This window comes from Tachypleus tridentatus, chromosome 13 (genome assembly GCF_004210375.1).
Source record: "Tachypleus tridentatus isolate NWPU-2018 chromosome 13, ASM421037v1, whole genome shotgun sequence".
Taxonomy (NCBI): Eukaryota; Metazoa; Arthropoda; class Merostomata; order Xiphosura; family Limulidae; genus Tachypleus; species Tachypleus tridentatus.
This window is the reverse complement of record NC_134837.1, coordinates 38,845,452-38,863,538: the sequence shown is the minus strand read 5'-3', so window position 1 is coordinate 38,863,538 and position 18,087 is coordinate 38,845,452. Positions and strand designations below refer to the sequence as shown.

The following is an 18,087-nucleotide window of genomic DNA, read 5'->3' as shown; positions in this document are numbered from 1 at the left end:
ATAACGCCCCCACGGCTGAAAAGGCGAACACGTTTGGCCTAACAGAGATTTGAACCCTCGACCATGAGACGAACGACTTAATTCACCTGGTCATGCCAGCTTCTCTCCAGATATAAGTCGTTGTTTTATTTACATTAATAGAAATATTCAATAATAAACTCCACTGGACTTGTAATCCGAGGGTCGTGGGTACGAATCACTGACACACCAAATATCCTCGCTTTTTCAGCTGTGGGGACGTTATAATGTCACGGTCAATTCCACTAGGCGTTGGTAAAAGAGTAGCCCAAGAGTTGGCAGTGGATAGTGATGACTAGCTGCCTTCCCTCTAGTCTTACACTGCTAAATTAGGGACGACTAGCGCAGATAGCCCTCGTGTAGCTTTGCGCGAAATTCAAAAACAAAACAAACAATAATCTCTAGTTTGTGTTAAACAAAGCTGAGAATAATAAGTTCTTGTTAGCTTGTATATTTAAGCTGATGAACGGAACCAAAAAAAGTAGGAAAATGCAACGGAAAATAATATATTAATGGAATCCTTTGAATAATAATTTTCAGTATAATTATAGGGGTAATAGTGCAAAATTGGTAAATTTATTTTTGAATATTACTCAACAGTTCACCTTAAAGTGCTAACTACTTGTATATTTTGGGACTTACGGTTCATTAAGGATTTTTTGTAGTTTTGTTTTGTTTCAGAATTTTGCTATCTGCACATAGCAGTTCCAAAAATTGAACTGGCAGACTAAAGGGAAGGAAGTTAGTCAGCGTCATTCATTGCCAACTCTGGTTCGAATTGTTGGATTTGATTTTCACTTTCATAGCACATCCACGACCAGAATAGAATTTCAAATACATCGTTAAATAATTTAACCTTGCTGTTTTCAAGAATTTATTAGATATATATACGTGTTTTAGGCATATAAAATTTGTCCTTCGAAGTACTTCCGATCTTCAAGTATTTTATTTACAGGTAAATACTTGTGTGTTTTTTTGTTTTTTGAATTTCGCGCAAAGCTACTCGAGGGCTATCTGCGCTAGCCGTCCCTAATTTAGCAGTGTAAGACTAAAGGGAAGGCAGCTAGTCATCGCCACCCACCGCCAACTCTTGGGCTACTCTTTTACCAACGAATAGTGGATTGACCGTCACATTATAACGTCCCCACGGCTGAAAGGGCGAGCATGTTTGGTGCGACCGGGATTCGAGTCAGCGATCCTCGGATTACGAGTCGATCGCCTTAACACACTTGGCCATGTGTGTTTTTTGTTAGCTTGCAATAGTTCGTTAATTTAGAAAATTTCTCATCTCATAGGGCCTTCAAGAACTATTTACAACAGAAAAACAGCACAAAAATAAAGGAGTAAGTAAAATTTAGTTCGAGCGTCACCAGCATGTCTAACTTAGGTTCTGTATTTAGGTATATTGCTCGCAAAAGATTGATTTGGTTTGGTTTGAATTTGGCGCAAAACTATATCAGAGCTATCTGCGCTAGCCGTCCCTAACTTAGCAGTGTAAGACTAAAGGGAAGGAAATTAGTCAACACCACTCACCGCCAACTTTTGGGCTACTCTTTTACCAACAAATAGTGGAATTGACCCTAACATTATAACTCCCCCACGACTTAAAGGGGAAGTATGTTTTGGTGTGACGGGGATTCGAATCAGCGATCCTCGGATTACGAGCCGAGTGCATAACCACCTGGTCATGCCGGGCCCTTAATGCAAAGAACAAAATAAAACTGTGCTCCGTATTATAGAGCTGTGGGTGTACGTATAAAAGTTACGGTCAGATCACTCTATTTAGTCAGACTAGAATAGTTCAAGGGTGTATTTTGGGCGCTGTTTAGGTACCTGCCTTCCTTTTGTCTATCAGTTTAACATTAGGGACGGCTTTTGAAAACAACAAGGCATGTTACCAAATGTTATAATGAATTTTGAAACGTAAATGAAATAAGTTTTAAAAACGTATGTATTTCAAAAAATCTTCTTTTCATTACATATTAAGAAAAGCAACACAAATGATATTTCTTTATAATATAATCATTACAATAATATGATTAGTAGAGTATGTCAACAATACGTATGTTGCTATTACAATAATACACTATAAGTTTCTCGAACAATTATTAACAGTGTTGCAGATGGCAATTATTAATCGTCAAATTAATGCCATAAAACTCATAGAATGTGCTTTAAAAATTTCGTGAATTATTATAACTAAACTTATGTTACAGATTTTTAAGGGTTTCTTTCATTTCTTGTCTACACTGTATCATCTAAAACTCTAACAATATCATTTTTTTCTTTTGCAAATTAGTATATTACACCGCGTTCTCTTCTCTAAGGAAACTTCTGCATTTCGCTTATAATTAGTTAACGAGGAAATATTAGTCGTGAAAAATAAAAACTTATGGTACAGAATAATTTCTTGATAATCGAATAATCGAATATAAAAGGTTTTTAGTGCTTTCGATTTCGCTCTTAGTTTTGGTTGGTTCAGTTGACAAAATAATTGTCGTATTTAAACTTTACACACGCTAGAAAAATTTAACACAATGTTTGTTTCTTCCAAATTTAAATCAATCAATAACATCTACATAAAAAATATCACAATATAAACAGGCATCTTTCGAAGAACCAGTACAGTCAAAGTTTAAATATGATTTATCAATACAAAGACCTTTTTGAAAATGTTTTTTCCACCCAATTTTTCAAGCTATATAACAATTTTCAAGTGATATAGTATTGACTTCCTGTTGTAGTGTTTTGAATTAGGAAACATTTTGTGTCATAGTAGTCTTAAGTTTGAGGCTGATGGCTTGCTCTTGTAATGTGTAGAATGGGTAATATTTGAGTTACTAAGGGTAATCAGTTTCCCATCAACACAAATAATAACAATTAAAAAGTGAGCAGTTTTTCTTCAGCTTTACTCCAGTTCCTTTAAACTTACCAAGTGTGAGTTTTTCTCCAGAATCTGGAGGAAGAGTGAAACCAAGTAAGGCCATAGATGATATCAAAACACATGGAATGATTAGGTTGAATCCGTAATACAGAGTTCTTCTCCTGATGTGTAAAGTAAAAGTGATGTCCACATAGGGTTCTGGGCAGCACGTGTAATAGATCACGTTTCGTCTTCCCTTGAAACCTACTTATAAGAAACAAGCGTTTTCAGTGCGGCCCTTTAAATACTCTCTCTTTTATATAACAGACAGTACCTATTTAGGTTCAATAAATCCTTGTATATACATATTATATGACTCAATCAGCCAATCAAATAACCTTTTCTATTCTCTCCGTGAAGTTATTTTAAAGAGTGGATTAAAATGGAGGATTTTGAAAGTTTGCTTTACACAGCATGTACAAATAAAGTAAACTTTTATTTTACTTTGTAAAAAATATTTATATTCAACTTCATTGAATTTTTACAAAAAACAACAAACTGTTGTATCTGTGTGGCTGAAAGAAACAAATCATATCTATCTATGCATTCGTCTAAATAGGTTTCTATAGTCTGTATATAATACATGTTTATCCGGATTACTATATATTTTATTCATGCTGTACGTTCTACACTGGTACAGCGGTAAGTCTTCGGATTTACAACGCTAAAATCAGTGGTTCGATTCCCCTCGGTGGACTCAGCAGATAGCCCAATGTGGCTTTGTTATAAGCAAACACACTAACATACACAAACTATACGACAAAGTCATAGCTAATCTATATCGGCTTCGGCGTGAATTTACCGTTGTTTTGTGCCCCCCGCTAGTACAGCGGTATGTCTCCGGATTTACCACGCTAAAATCAGGGGTTCGATTCCCCTCGGTGGGCTGAGCAGATAGCCCTTTGTGGCTTTACTATAAGAAAAACACACACACACGTTGTTTTTTTTTTTTTTAATGGGTGCTTTTTCTAAACTTTAAGAACAACCTTATTAAAAAATGAGACATGGCGTGATCTAATTCTTAGCGTACCTACCATTTGAATTCGATGATTCGCGGCTTGCGTCCCATAGTCGCAAAATTTCAATCCGGACTTTGGGGCGATGGGTGCATTATGAGACTGAGCATTGTTGACTCGCTGCCTTCACTCTCGTTCATTAGTTAAAAAAACCAAGGACAACTATAAGCAGATAAACCTTGGGTAGATTTTCAAAAAATATAAAATCAACAAACTGAAAATGTGAAACAGTGTATTGATGGAAATTATCAGTCATTACTAAGCTACCAAAGACAACAAAATCGCTTATTACACCTGTCTGTCTGTATGCCATGACTATTGTTCAAGCAGTTACAAAATGAGTTATTATGATTTCCTAAAATTAAAACTCAAATTTCCAATTACGTTTCTAAACGTTTTCAATGATAACATTGTAGATACTGAACGACGAATTAAAGTATTAAAATAGAAGCTGATATCAATGCCTACGGACAATAGAGATTCTCGTTATGAGAAGCTCTCTTTCTATAATTTTTCAATCTCCTGTTATTAACTTTCTATCCCAAAGCACAATTTTATTTTAAATATCATAGGTTTAGAGTAGACCTTAGGTATTTTCAACATGGGCAGTGTAGGTCTTAGGTATTTTTGACATGGACAGTACCATATGCCACATATGAGTTAAATGTCCCGACTTTAGAACTGCTCATCAGAGGGAAGGGATTTAGTCAATCGGAAGCTCCCAAAGCTTATAAAGTCACTCTTAAATGAACATTGGGATTGTTTATTATTTTTATAATGCACTAAGAGCTAAAAGTGTAGATCTTGGAACTTCCGATATGCAGCCTTTCATTCTAACATCTACGCTGTACCCAATAATTCAGTTTATGCAATTACCTTCATATCTGAAATATTAATAATAAATAAGCATCTTTTTGAATACATGTGACAGGCTTTAATTTTTAAATTAGGTCCCATGTGAAACACTCATTTCTCTTGATTTTGTGAAAATCCAAAGTCCAGATGCACTGACACAACATTTGGTTAGTAGCTGCGAATGACTGGAGAACTGACGAGGAAATCAAGAAATGTATCACGAAATTAAAGAAACATTTTGTTTCGACTGAGTTTCGTTTCGTTTGTTTTCTAGTTTGCAAAACTACACGAAAGCTACCTGCGCTAGTCGTCCCTAATTTTGCAGTGTAAGACTAAAGGGAAGGCAGCTAGTCATCACTACCAACCGCTAACTCTTGAGCTACTCTTTTACCAACACATTGTAACGCCCCCACGGCTGAAAGGGCGAGAATGTTTGGTGCGATGGGGTTTCGAACCCGCGATCCTCAGATTACGAGTCGCACTGCCAGATTTCGATACTCGTGGTGTGCACAGACAACTCATTACGTAGCTTTATTCATAACTCCAAAACAACCAGTCAGATGTGTTTGTGAGTTTGCGCCATTTTCGGAAAATTTACTTCCTAGTAGCAAAGTGGTTTTTCTGTGGACTTGCGAGTCGAGTGCCTTAACCACATGGCTATGCTGGGGCTGTGATAAACGTACAGATTGAAAAGGCTGAGGTTACACTGGAGATGCGAAGATATTATGTAATTATTCTTTTCCAAACTTAGAAAGTCCTGCATTATATACAATGTGTTATAATTTTATCCGTCTTACGGAGCAGACTCGACCCAAGTCAGTGATGGTTAATCCAATTGATAAGTTAGAGTGGATATATATATATATATATACTCAGGTATCACATGACTTGTCAGTGGAAAAGTTTACTGTTCACCTTTCTACAATGTTTTCTGTCAAAACTAAATACACGACTAGAAATATAAGAATGTGCAAAAAACTTTGTAAATTTTATGTGAACATGAAAGATTCATCTGATTAGCTAAAGAAATCAGGATGTACTAGAATATACATTTGTTTACTATAAATAATCGTGCAAAGTTACACAAGGAATATCTGTGCTGAACATGGATAAATTTGAGCTGAAGAACTAGAGGGAACACAGCTAGGGAACATCACCCATTGTCAATTCTTGGGTTACTATAATAGAATATTGAAATTGGACTCTCGCCCTTATTATGCACCAATGATCCCAAAGTTTAGGGCGCGATTTTCTGACAAAAGGACACAAACCATGAATCAATGGATTCACATTGCGATACTTTAAGCACTAAATCATGTCTTACCTCCTGTTAAATTTAATATCTATTAATCAAGATACGTTAAAAGAGAAACAACTAAATGAATAAAAGATAAAGCGGATGCGAGTTAATGTAACTGACCTAATAGAATCCATTCTCCATTATCAATATAAGTAGACATGTCTGCCTCTTCGCTTGAAAGTCGAAGGTCCAGAGCTTGTCCATCATAGGTCCAAGACCCAAATTTCATTATGCATTTTGATCATCAAACGGAAACCACTTAATATCAATTTTACACGTGCTTCTGAAAATTCCTGGAGGAATATAGGTGCAGGTTCCATTGTGCTGTACAACCACGTTGGTCGGAATTGTACTATCTATTCTTTCGTCGGCACTGAAACCATAGAAAGATTCCTTTATAGACTGAATTACTGATGTGATAACAGCAAACAGTATAGCTAAATATAATACGTACGTCACCATTAGGTAATCACTTACCATCAACATACATACATAATAAATAAGTTTCAGGGATCGATTTGGATATTGTTGATATAAAATTTACTTATAAATAAAATGGTAAGGCCATCTCCTTATTATAAATAGGTATATTCTTAATATAACATAGTAATGGACTATTTGAAACAAAAAAAGTGTAAAAGCGAAACCTCCCTAGCAATCAAAAGGTTAATTCGTGAAATAAGTGCGGACTTGCTTCGGAAATCACCCGAATAGAGAACACAATACCTTCATGTTATGTTATTTTAACATTTAAAATTTCTCTGTAGTTCCAACGGAAGTTTATAAGTTCATTTTTTTAAAGTATGGTTTTTCAAAAGATTCTAACGTAAAAGAAGCATCAACGATTGTAGACTAAAGAGCAGTTAGAATGGACTGCATGAAAGTAATAACAAAACAAAAATTGATAAACAATGAGAGAAAAGTTATCTTCGACGATGTCTCTTTGTCTAATGCATTGAGAATAAGCATGTTCTATGTTCCAATGCCATTAAGTTTTTAAGTCTCTGTTTTGCCCAAGTAGAGGATTTTGTTAGCTCTCAGACATCTGGTGCTGCTGTGAAATTAATTAATTATATTTCGATATTATCGAAACAATGTTTATATTTTATTTGCACACTTTATTCTTGTACAAAATAATCTCCTACGAAAATTAGTTCACTAATAATAATTATAATTGTTTAGTATGAAAAAATAGACCCGAATTACGGTATTGTATAGGTCGAAAAGAATGTATTCTTAGTGAATGATATTGCATAATTATTTGAAAAGTTACAAAAACTGTATTGGCTAGAAACACAACATTTTATAAGTAAGGCTTTTGTTTGTATTGGCAAGAAATACATTTTAAATATCTCTGACACCGCGATTTTGTACTGATTAGTTATAACTTTATATTGTCATCGTTAGCACGTTTCCTTCTATTTTATATCCAAGTCTACAGGTAACACTAATCTTTTTTTTTTGTCCGAAAACGTGCTTGTAATAAAAATAAAATAACCATCTATAAAATGTTTGAATTTCTAATAAAAGTTTCCTATGCATATTATTTTTGTTTTATATGAAGAAAAAATAATAAACATTGGTGATTTATAGAGAAACAAACAATAAATGAGATCTAAAGAAATACGTTTTTTAAAAAGAGGAACAGATAAAGACGCAGAGGGTATTTATTTTACAGATACATCAACAAGCAAGTATTCACACGTACAAAAATCAAGTGCGTAACAGAAAAAGGAATACGACATTTGTTTCATTTTACGATTTATTTTCAATTTCTCTAATACTAAGCATAGTTTGTTCAGCTCTTTGTTTGCTTATACGATGCTATAATATCAAGGAAATCCTAACTGTTTTGATAAAAACAAAGTACAAGTGATACAGAATGCACCTTACCTGTTGTACATGAGAACATCCGGTTTCCATAGAAACTTCGGGTTCATCCTGATGTCTTTGATTCCTCCATATTGGGAGACATTCCACTGCAGATTGGAATCTACCCACTCCTAAGGAACAGATGGCTGGTTGCTATAGAGTTCTCAAGAATGTTTTGTTATGTGTTGCATCAAGCTTTTTTTCTAAGACTTTTTACGAAACACGTAATGAATCTGGCAAATTTTTTTAAAGAACTTTCAAGTAACGGTTATTATCATCAACGCCATTACCCACTGTAGAGTATGTAGTACGTTCCGTTTTGTCTTTTTTATTTTATTTTGTTTCCTATATAATGCCTAGACATATGTTAGCGATCCAGACTTGCCATACGAACTACTTTTAACACGTTATAAAAAAGGAAAGTTGTGGTTTCAAATCAATTATTCAAAAACGTGAGTGATAACACAGCAACAGACGGAGATGAGTTTGTCTTGTTTTTTTGAATTTCGCACAAAGCTTCTCGAGAGCTATTTGTGCTAGCCGTCCTTAATTTAGCAGTGTAAGACTAGAGGGAAGGCAGCTAGTCATCACCACCCACCGCCAACTTTTGGGCTACTCTTTTACCAACGAATAGTGGGATTGACCGTCACATTATAACGCCCCCACGGCTGGGAGGGCGAGCATGTTTGGCGCGACGGGGATGCAAACCCGCGAGCCTCAGATTACGAGTCGCACGCCTTAACACGCTTGGCCATGCCGGGCCGCAGACGTGAAAGATTAACTATAATGTTGTTTGGGTACTGAGCAGCACGTGATACCTCAAACACAGTTAGGAATGATAAATGAAAAGTATAGTTTTAGCAAACAGATTGTTTTTCTCAGAGTACGGAAATATGTTTTTGGAAATAAAAAAAACACAACAAAAGTCTAGGTTTAGTGTTACCAGAGAAAAATTAAGGTGTATGTCATCTCTTTATACGTTGTTGCTTACTCGGTTCTGAGCGTAAAAAACCTTTAAAAGCATTTCAAAGTAATTTCATTTGTATTGGAAATTTTGATGAGAAAAGAAGATGTTTCTTATGTGACATGTTGTAATGACGTGTACAAGAAGCTTTTATTTCACTCCTGTTTGTCATATTATATTACAAGTTCACTGTTCTCATTGAATAGACTTCATTAATGACTGTAATGGGCAGTTTACACCTCAAAACAAACAACAAAGAACGTCCGATTTTTTTATTCAACCTTTAAAAATTTCAATGTATCATCCTTAACAGTTTTGCTTACAAACAAATAAAAAACTCCTTCTCTTTTATGTAGAACACTACACAAAGACTAACAAATATATATATATACTGAAAATTCCATTATATTAAATACACTTATTCAATGGACTGAGAATAAGAGAATCAGTGATTTAAAAAATACATCTTCGCTAATTAATGTTAGAGTTCACTCGCTGTTTATTATTGATTTCCTAGCCTATCAATATGCGAATTTTACTTGAAGACAAAAAGCAAACAACAGCAGCAAAACAAACAGACTGATGAATGACTAATCTCTGAACGTAATAAGTTAAAAAGTCACATGATGGTCTAATACGTTTTTTGTTGTTGTTGTTCATGCTTGTGGGTAAACTACTACGTAGCTGTATAGCGTCCATTTAAACAGTCAAAATGTTTAGCTGTGAGTGTTAATTTTATCTTGTTGGAGAGCTTCTTCCAAACTGAAAAGACAGAAATATTTTTTTTTTATGAAATGATCGATGAATACTTCTTGGAAAGTGAAATTTTTATGATGTTTTTGTTCTGATTTATGCCTGAGTTTTTGTTTGTTATAATATTCAGTTGGAAGAACTGGACTCGGCATGGTCAGGTGATTAAGGTACTTGATTCGTAATCCGAGGTTCGCAGGTTTGAATCCTCGTCACACCAAACATACTCCCCATTCATCCCTAGAGCCACTACAATGTAATGGTCAATCCTACTATTCGTTGGTCAGAGAGTAGCCCAAGAGTTGGTGGCGGGTGGTGATAACTAGCTGCCTTCCCTCTAGTCTTATACTGCTAAATTAGAGAAGGCTAGCCCGATAGCACTCGTCTAGCTTTGCGCGAAATTTAAAAAACAAACAAACAAACAACCATTAACAGCAGTGAGTACAATAAAGATAGAATGCGGTGAAATTTTGTGCAATGAGCAAATAATCAAATGTTTTAAACATATATCAAACAATGAATTCAAAATAGCTGAATAGCTATAGTGGCTTGGATAAGTTTATTAAAATATGTTATCATGATTTATCATATCAAAGAAAATATTCCGAACTGTTTGTTCAAAAATAAGCTTACAGGCTAACATAATAATCAGAACCAATTAAAACGCGACTTTCACACAACCATAATGGGAAAAGACGACAGTAATCCCTTTTATCACTTATCTACTACGTTCAGACGTTTGGTTTCATTTGTAATCCTCTAAAAATTATATCGATATTGAATTTTCTTACTACAAGCTAATTTCACTTCCAATAAATTTAATTACCCGAATAAGATTCTTTATCATCTGTAAATGCCGATACTGAAAAGGATAAGATTTTATGAGATATGTTTGTAAACATCTAATAAATCGAAAAATTCCTGGTTACAAGATTAAATGCCGAAAGATGGCAAATAATTTATTTTCTAATATTTTGAAAGTAATACACTGTACAATAATCTTCACAGATAAAAAAACACTAATTTCCCTCTACCCTGTATTACCTATACCCATATTTCATCTTTCATGTTATTATTAGGAAATAGTGGAACCACATCAGATGTAATATTCTGCAATAAATATGCATCATAGTTGATATTAATATTTGAACTTATCTGACACTCTCTCTTCCTTATTTCCGCCATGGATATCATTCTAAGACGAAATTCATTAACTGTAAGTCTGAGTTTAATTAGAAACATGAGCACCGTTATACTAATTGAAAGCATAGTTTACACTAAATAAATGGGTACAGGATGTTAATTTATATTACAAAACAATACCTCTTCTTTACCTAATTCACTGCTTCTATCTCTCTTCCCTTACTTTACTCAATTGCTCTTCCCTCTTCTCTCCTTCCCTAAGTTCTAATAGACATTGTTTAATGCTACCAAGACATCATTTTTTCATTGTAGTTGGATAAAGACCCTTTATCGTTCTCATATTTTCATAGACCGATTCTGTTTCTTCCACATGATGACCCATTTACCATTTCGGACCCACAACAAACACATGATAGCTTCTTTTATTATCTACGGGGAAACTTTTGGTTTATTTTAAATTCGAGGCAAACCTGCACAATGGCTATTTGTACTAGTCGTCTCTAATAAGCAGTGATAAAAATAGGGAAGGCAACAGGTCAACACCACCACCCATCATCTCTTGAGCTATTCTTCTACCAAGGAATAGTGGAATAGACCGTAACTTAGAACACCATCACGGCTGAAAGGGCAAAAATGTTTGCTGGCGGGGATTTGGATCTGTGACCCACAGGTTGCGAGTCAAGCACCATTACCATTAGACCATTCCAGAACTTCAACAGTTCAAAAGAATCGTTTCCATAAAGCAAATTAAAGAAACTTTGCAGACTATAGAAAAAACTTTAAATTAAAAGAAATCACAATACTTAAACAGGATAAGAACTAATTTCTGACTAATATTTAATAATAGTGGCTATCGAAGCTCGTAAGAAAGTTCACTCAAGCTAACTTGTGTTTTGTGAATGGAACTATTTCGCTCTCTACAGAGTGTTACATAGCAGAATTAGAAATTACTATCTATGCTTTACTATTTTTCATGTCTTGAAAACAGTACGGCACAAGTCATGTAGAAATATGTTTGTTGAAAAGGGAATTCGTGGAACAAACACGTAAACACTTTACTTTACGATAACTTAATACAAAGATGTAGTTATTATAAACCAAAATAATAAATTCCTGTTATTTTAGTTTATCTAAAGATATAATTTCTGTATTTTTATAGTTACTATGTAACGTATTTGTTTATTTGTTTGTTCTTAAGCGCAAAGCTACGCAATAGGCTATCTGTATTCTGCCCACCGCGGGTATCAAAACCCAGTTTCTTACGTTGTAAGTCCACAGATATACCGCTCTGCCACTAGAGGGTAAATTTTCCGAAAATGGCACAAACTCATAAACGCATTTGACTGATTGTTTTGGAGTTGTACATAAGGCTACATAATGGGTTGTCTGTGCGCACTACGAGTATCTAAATCCGGATTCTTGCAATCTATAGGCCCGGTATGGCCATGTAGTTAAGGCACTCGACTCATATTCTGAGGGTCGCGGGGTCGAATCCTCATAACTCCAAACATGTTTGCCCTTTCAGCCGTGGGGGAGTTATAATGTGACGGTCAATCCCACTATTGGTACGTAAAAGAGTAGCCCAAGAGTTGGCGGTGGGTGGTGATGACTAGCTGCCTTTCCTCTAGTCTTACACTGCTAAATTAGGGACGGCTAGCACAGATAGCCCTCGTGTAGCTTTGTGCGAAATTCAAAAACAAACAAACAAAAAAAAAACAAGTTTCTTCAGTGCAAAGATTCACTGTCTGCTGCTGGGAATAGAACCTCAAACTTTAGACTTGTAAGTCCATCGACTCTCTGCTGACGCAACAGAGGGACTCACAAATTGAAAGCGATAAACAGTAGTTCTTAGGTAAAGTTTCATGCGGGTAGATTATAATGTATAATAATCTAAAATATTAAAAAAACAACAGGAAAAAATATTTTTGAAGAAAGGTATTGAACAAAACAACTCGAGACGATTAATACGATAATTTTAAACTTATAGTCTAGTTTTTACGTCTTTTTATCGAGAAAAGAAGAGATAATTACACTATGTAAAAAAATTTTACTTTTTCTTGTTCCTGGGCAGAAAGTGCTATTTCCCAATTGCTTGTGCCTAACGTAAATGGAAAAGATCTATTTTTCTCTTTAAACTTTGCTTTTGTGACCTGGGAGCGTATAACGAAAACATGGTGGGAAACTATGTTTGGAGGCTGATACCTGAATGTGATTTACATTGCAGTCTGTTTTGTTTGTTTGTTTGGAATTTCGCACAAAGCTACTCGAGGGCTATCTGTGCTAGCCGTCCCTAATTTAGCAGTGTAAGACTAGAGGGAAGGCAGCTAGTCATCACCACCCACCGCCAACTCTTGGGCTACTCTTTTACCAACAAATAGTGGGATTGACCGTCACATTATAACGCCCCCACGGCTGGAGGTCGAGCATGTTTGGCGCGACTCGGGCGCGATACATTGCAGTCACAAATCTTGAAAAACTACTCACTTCTAAACATTTTTGTTCCTTTTTGTATAATTTTAGTATAAATACATGTAAAACTTGATTCATATGTTGATTTATCTAGACCTTATGTACATGAAAAGGTGCAAATTTGCCCGTTTTTACATAGAAAATATGTTAATTTCATTATCCAGGTCACAAAAGCAACGTTTGAAGGGAATAATGGCCATATTCTGAACTTTTACAACACAAGCAATTAAAAAATAACACATAGTGTTGTATATGCATTAGGAAAGAGAAAAATCTCGACACAAGTTAATACGTTAGACAAAAAAAAAAGGCCGCATCATTTGTTTTTTATTTGATCCAAACTTTACTGTTTCGAGATCTTCTAAATGACGATATAGAGATAGTTCGGGTAGGTTATATTTTGTTGTACTCTTAGGACAATAAACCAAGTCAGCCTCGCATAGACATGAGTAGAGACACGGGAATAGACCGTTGTGGGGTGACTTTACCAATAGAACTATCGTCTCCTACTCTCAGGATACTTCCACCACCACGGCCCACTTAACCAACTTCCTGATATGACAAAGAGTACCTCTTAAGATCCGATTGACGTTCGTCTTAGAATCGAAGGCCGTTCCAGTCGCTTAGATATACCGCGGGAGCTCGACAAGATGCCAGCTGTACTAACCGAGGAGGAAACATTACAGTGTAATGCACTCGGGGGAAATAGAAGACTGAGTCAGAAACCCAAGAGTAATCACACAAAGGTTATACTCGTGAAACACGCACACAAAATTCTAATTACGTAAATATTATAAACGTAAGACATCAAAACGAAATGTGAAGAACAAATCTCAAACAGAGATGAAATACCTGAACATTTCAAGCATTTATTGACTTACCTTGCAAGATTTAAAAAAGTACTTTTTCCAAGATAGATATCAACAAAACATTATATTAGACTGTTTTATGCAGCGTCATTTCTATAGATAATTTATGATAATTATTGAGTCTTTTGTAAGAAATGTAAATACTACGTAACGAAAAAGAGTCAGTTCAGGTCTGTTACGAAAATAAAGTTGACTGCAGGTCTTTTGTTATATTTATTCATCTATTTATAACGGATTTGAAACTGGAGATGTAGAACTATGACGCTTAACACTAAACTTTATTCAACCATTAATCACTACTACCATTAGGAAAAAATCAAGTTACTACTCTTTCAGTTCACACCAGCTAGTGGTAACATATTTAATGTTTCAAACTAAAACTTCCATGTAATGAGATTTTTTGTTTTTATCACACAAAATATAAAGCCTAATCTAATAAAAAATCCATAGCAGTAGAAAGGAACGTATAATACTCTACAGGATATAATAAAGATTTTACTGCTTTATATAAATTAATAAAACATTTGCAAACTGTACATATGTGGTAAAAATCTCAATAGTCTGTAGATTTCGTCTTAATCTGACTATCACAGATTTTAATTCATAGTGTGTAAATATAACTTTTCAGATTCATCTTTTGCCTATCGCAAGTCACTGTCTAGGGCGTCTTATATTCATTACCATTAGTTAGTTAATTTGTAATCAAAAACAAAGCTACACAATGGGCTATCTGTGCTCTAAACACCAAAAGTATAGAAATTCAGATTCGAGTGTCATGAACATACAGCTGTGCCACTGGAGGAAATTAACTTTAGAAGTCAGAAGTTTATATAATACATTACAAAGCTGTAACTTACAGTTGTGAACACCGATAACTGGTGAGGTGTTGATACAAAATTGAGAATACTCAGTTAAACAGTGACATAAAATACTGTTAAGAAAGATTATTACCAATAAATATTGAAGGACACCATCAAGCATTTTGTATAATCTCTTACCACTGTTTGTTTTTAGAGTAAATCCACACTGGGCTATCTGCTGTGTCCGACGCGAGGAATCAAATCCTGTAAGTGTTATAAGACAGAAAACTAACCATCGTCCCACATGGGAACAACTTATCCAACATATTAAGGTAACAGCTGTGGCATTTCAGAGTTTTGCTAAATTTTTGCTTTTGTTCATTATATATATATTAATTAATTGCTAATGCGCACAAACTCTGATGATATTAGTTATTCTTCATATAATAAAAACAGAAATACTGCTACCAATGTTTAGTTTACATCTGTTGCATGCTATCATCTTGTCTGATGTTACAGAGAAACTAGCAAGAAACGGAACCGTACATCCATGTTTTTTTTTGTTAACCTCTACTACAACTTTTTACCTAATTCTTGATGGTATTTCTATCATTAATAAGTATAATTCCTTGGAGCTCTGCCTTGCATAAGTGAATTCCCCACTGTGATCTATTCTTGAAATAAATGTGTCTAGTGAACCTTCACTTGGACAAGAATGCGACGATGTTCTTAACGTGGCTAAATAATCAATTCACAGGTTTTGTGTTGTACAAATGTATGTCTTCTTCAGTGTCCCTTCTTTGCAAAAGACAAAACCAGATAATTAAAATAAATGTTTGATTAATTCTCTTGATGTTTTCCCTTGTTCGGAAAACAAGAAGGATGTATATTCTAGAAGGATGCATATTCTAGGAGATTGTACATTCTAGAAGGATGTATATTCTAGAAGGACGTACATTCTAGAAGGATGTATATTCTAGAATGATGTATATTCTAGAAAAATGTACATTCTAGAAGGATGTATATTCTAGAAGGATGTATATTCTAAATGGACGTACATTCTAGAAGGATGTATATTCTAGAAGGATGTATATTCTAAATGGACGTACATTCTAGAAGGATGTATATTCTAGAATGATGTATATTCTAGAAGGATGTACATTCTATAAGGATGTATATTCTAGAATGATGTATATTCTAGAAGGATGTATATTCTAGAATGATGTATATTCTAGAAGGATGTATATTCTAGAATGATGTATATTCTAAAAGGATGTATATTCTAGAAGGATGTATATTCTAAAAGGACGTATATTCTAGAAGGATGTATATTCTAGAATGATGTACATTCTAGAAGGATGTATATTTTAGAATGATGTACATTCTAGAAGGATGTATATTCTACAAGGATGTACATTCTAGAAGGATGTATATTCTAAAAGGACGTTCATTCTAGAAGGATGTATATTCTAGAATCATGTATATTCTACAATGATGTACATTCTAGAAGGATGTATATTCTAAAAGGATGTATATTCTAAAAGGATGTACATTCTCGATGAATGTATATTCTACAAGGATGTACATTCTAGAAGGATGTATATTCTAGAAGGATGTATATTCTAAAAGTATGTACATTCTAGAAGGATGTATATTCTAGAATGATGTATATTCTGGAAGCATGTACATTCTAGAAGGATGTATATTCTAGAAGAATGTACATTCTAACAGGACGTTGTATTTCTAGAAGGATGTATATTCTAAAAGGATGTACATTCTAGATGGATGTATATTCTAAAAGGATGTACATTCTAGAAGGATGTATCTAGAAGAATATATATTCTAGAAGGATGTATATTCTAAAAGGACGTTCATTCTAGAAGGATGTATATTCTAGAATGATGTATATTCTAGAATGATGTATATTCTAGAAGGATGTATATTCTAGAAGGATGTACATTCTAGAAGGATGTATATTCTAGAAGGATGTACATTCTAGAAGGATGTATATTCTAGAAGGATGTATATTCTAGAAGGATGCATATTCTAGAAGGATGTACATTCTAGAAGAATGTATATTCTAAAATGTATATTCTAGAAGAATGTATATTCTAAAAGGATGTATATTCTAAAATTACGTTCATTCTAGAAGAATGTATATTATAAAAGGACGTTCATTCTAGAAGGATGTATATTCTAAAAGGATGTACATTCTAGAAGGATGTATCTAGAAGAATGTATATTCTAAAAGGACATACATTCTAGAAGGATGTATATTCTAGAATGATGTATATTCTAGAAGGATGTACATTCTAGAAGGATGTATATTCTAAAAGGACGTTTATTCTACAAGGATGTATATTCTAAAAGGATGTACATTCTAGATGGATGTATATTCTAAAAGGATGTACATTCTAGAATGATACATATTCTAGAAGGATGTATATTCTAGAAGAATGTATATTCTAAAAGGACGTTCATTCTAGAAGGATGTATATTCTAAAAGGATGTACATTCTAGATGGATGTATATTCTAAAAGGACGTTCATTCTAGAAGGATGTATATTCTAGAATGATGTATATTCTAGAAGGATGTACATTCTAGAAGGATGTATATTCTACAAGGATGTACATTCTTGAAGGATGTATATTCTAGAAGGATGTATATTCTAGAATGATGTATATTCTGGAAGGATGTACATTCTAGAAGGATGTACATTCTAGAAGGATGTATATTCTATAAGAATGTATATTCTAACAGGACGTTCATTCTAGAAGGATGTATATTCTAAAAGGATGTACATTCTAGAAGAATGTATATTCTAAAAGGATGTATCTAGAAGAATGTATATTCTAAAATGACGTTCATTCTAGAAGAATGTATATTATAAAAGGACGTTCATTCTAGAAGGATGTATATTCTAAAAGGATGTACATTCTAGAAGGATGTATATTCTAAAAGGATGTACATTCTAGAAGAATGTATATTCTAGAAGGATGTATATTCTAAAAGGACATATATTCTAGAATGATGTATATTCTAGAAGGATGTACATTCTAGAAGGATGTATGTTCTAGAAGAATGTATATTCTAAAAGGACGTACATT

At 34.1% G+C, this 18,087-nt stretch overlaps 1 pseudogene across 1 annotated transcript in view; it reads right to left on the bottom strand.

The window, feature by feature from the left end:
- The window catches only part of LOC143240432 (neuronal acetylcholine receptor subunit alpha-7-like), a 78,613-nt pseudogene that overhangs the window by 12,812 nt on the left and 47,714 nt on the right, over positions 1 to 18,087 (bottom strand). Inside the window, exons 4-6 of the transcript XR_013021759.1 lie at positions 8,006 to 8,115; positions 6,233 to 6,485; positions 2,951 to 3,145 (exon numbers count right to left, since the gene is read on the bottom strand). The product of XR_013021759.1 is annotated as a neuronal acetylcholine receptor subunit alpha-7-like (transcript). The remainder of the gene's footprint in view (positions 1 to 2,950; positions 3,146 to 6,232; positions 6,486 to 8,005; positions 8,116 to 18,087) is intronic.